This window comes from Micromesistius poutassou, assembly GCF_964030765.1.
Source record: "Micromesistius poutassou genome assembly, chromosome: 19".
Classification (NCBI taxonomy): Eukaryota; Metazoa; Chordata; class Actinopteri; order Gadiformes; family Gadidae; genus Micromesistius; species Micromesistius poutassou.
This window is the reverse complement of record NC_140289.1, coordinates 6,722,599-6,725,098: the sequence shown is the minus strand read 5'-3', so window position 1 is coordinate 6,725,098 and position 2,500 is coordinate 6,722,599. Positions and strand designations below refer to the sequence as shown.

General features: G+C 50.2%; 1 protein-coding gene across 1 annotated transcript in view; it reads left to right on the top strand.

The window, feature by feature from the left end:
* The window catches only part of galnt14 (UDP-N-acetyl-alpha-D-galactosamine:polypeptide N-acetylgalactosaminyltransferase 14 (GalNAc-T14)), a gene marked incomplete at its 3' end in the record, with an annotated part of 94,487 nt that overhangs the window by 90,442 nt on the left and 1,545 nt on the right, over positions 1-2,500 (top strand). The gene's annotated exons all lie outside the window — the stretch shown is intronic.

Sequence of the window (2,500 nt, the reverse complement as noted above, 5' to 3'; positions counted from 1 at the left end):
CCCCCCCCCCCACACCATGGGGGCCCCATGGTCAGCCGGCCCTGAGGCCCTCTGTGACTCCTCCTGGTCGCGTGGCACAGAGAGCAGGTTGAGCCGTGAGGCGTCTTGTCAGTAAAGTGAAGCCATGGTTCTCATTGAGGGTCAGGGTCCCTGCAGTTATACCAGGAGATATGCTAGACCTCACACACATAGTGAGGCTCTTATTAAAAAATAGGGATTTTCGGTTTGACCCCGAGATAAGACAAAGAAAGGAGCTGAATTGCAGGGTTTTAATCCGGGCTTCAGGTGAATAGTCAGACCCCGAGTGTGATAATTATATAAGAGCCGTAGCTCAGAGAGAGGTGTTTTATTACAGTGAGTCCGTCTGGGAGTGCAGGAGATTAAGCCACACTGGGTGTAGAAGTTTCCAGGTCGGTCGAGAGTAGTCTGGCACAACTTTTCATCCAACATGGTCGATTCATTTCAATTCAAAGAAAAAGTCGGTTCAATTAATTTAATTTAATTTTAATTCCATTCAATTCAATTAGATGAAAATAAGGATTATTTTAAATAATTCAGGATTACAGGTTGACTTTCACGTTCCTTGGATAGCACACTCCCTCCCTCCGTGTTCTCCCTTCTTTTCTCTCTCTTGACCATCCCTCCGTCCACCTCATCCCTCTCTCCACCTCTGTCTCTCACCTCCTCACTCCCTCTCTCTTTCCTTTCCTTCCCCACTCTCCATCTCCCTGTCTCCCTCCTTCACTTCCCTTTTCTTCACCCACTTTCTCGTTCTCTCTCCTCTCTCTCTCCCTGCAACCTCCCTCTCTTGCTCCGCCCTCTCTTCCTCTCTCGCTCTCTTTCTACCTTTCTTCCTTCCTTGCTCTTTCTCCTTCTGTCACTCTCCTACAATCCCCATTTCTCCTCCCTCTTTGTGATTCTCTCTCCTCTTCCTCTCCCTCCCTCTTCCTCCCTTTCTCCCTCCCTCTCCCTTTCTCCCTCTTTCTCTCTATCTCTCTCCTACACTCGATAAACTCTCTGCCTCTTCCTCGCTCTCTCTTGCCCTCCCCCCTCCCCCTGTGCCTCTCTGTGATTGGTCATTAGTAGATGTAAATCAGGTCCCGTTTAGGGATTTGTGTCATCAAAGTGAGACATAATAAGGTTACATTTCTGTGTATGTGTGAAGGAATGTGTATTTGTGTGTGTGTGTGTGTGTGTGTGTATGTGTGCGTGTGTGTGTGTATGCATATTAACTTGTGCTCATGTGTGTTCATGTATCAGTGTGCTGGTGTGTGTGTGTGTGTGTGTGCGTGTGCGTGTGCGTGTGCGTGTGCGTGTGTGTGTGTGTGTGTGTGTGTGTGTGTGTGTGTAGTGAGTGTGTGTGTTTGTGTGTTTCCATGAGTCAGTATTTGTGTGTTTCTGTGTTAATTTGTCAGTATGTGCACGTGTGTATGTGGGGGTGTTTGTGTGTGTGTTGTGTGTATGTGTGTATGTGTGTGTGTGTGTGTGTGTGTGTGTGTGTGTGTGTGTAGTCAGAATGCATGTGTGCGCCTGTGTGCTGCATGTTTAAATGCCGGCTGTGAATGAGTGTACTGCGTGCGTTGCTTTTGTGTGGGCTGCATGTGTATGCTTGCGCGTGCAGTGTGTGTGTGTGTGTGTGTGTGTGTGTGTGTGTGTGTGTGTGTGTGCACTCTTTTTCTCTGTACTATAATTAATACCCACAGGATTCTCATTATTTCCTGTTTAGAGACAGAGTGCAGTTCCATGCTGATATCTCCTCTAATAACCAGCCAGAGGGGGCGTGGGGAGGGGGGGGGGGGGGGGGGGGGGGGAGGAGCGGGGAGCGAAGAGGGGGGGTACAAGGGAGGGAGCAGGGGGGGGAGGGAGGGACTGGGGGGATAGGGGAGGGAGCAGGGGGGGGAGGTAGTGGGGGAGAGGGGAAAGGGGAGAGGAGGGAGGGGGAAGGGTAGGAACATTAGGAAGTGGGGGGGAAATGGAAGCAGTGTGACGCTACCTGCTCATGAAAGTTTCATAGATGCCCTTGGGAAACACGGTAAATACCAGCTCCTCACCAGGTCCCAGTTACCAACCGCAGGAGACTGTGGCTGTACTGGGCAGCCCCCCCGGTGTCCACCATTAGAATACTGTGGTTGTGGTGGCCGTGTCTCATTAGAATGAGAGGAAGGTGTAAGTGACTAATGGGTTGCGTGATGAGGTAATCTTGCGGAGGACAAGGTTAGGATCACAGCTGTCCTTGCTGCCACTGGACTAGAGATGGAGACAAGGGCGGTGTTGTTGTAACAGCGACGCCTGGGACGGCCTCTTCCCTGCACCCGGTTGATTTGAGCAGCCTTTTTTTTTTTTTGAGTGAAAGATAATTAAACATGCTAATGAAAAGTTGTTGTCGTTCTCAGCTCTCAACTTCTGCGACTTGAGGGAAAAGTGCCCGCGTAACAACACTGTGTGCATATACCTTCTCCGTCCTCTCCTCCCTCGTCTTCTCTCGTCGCTAAATCGCCAT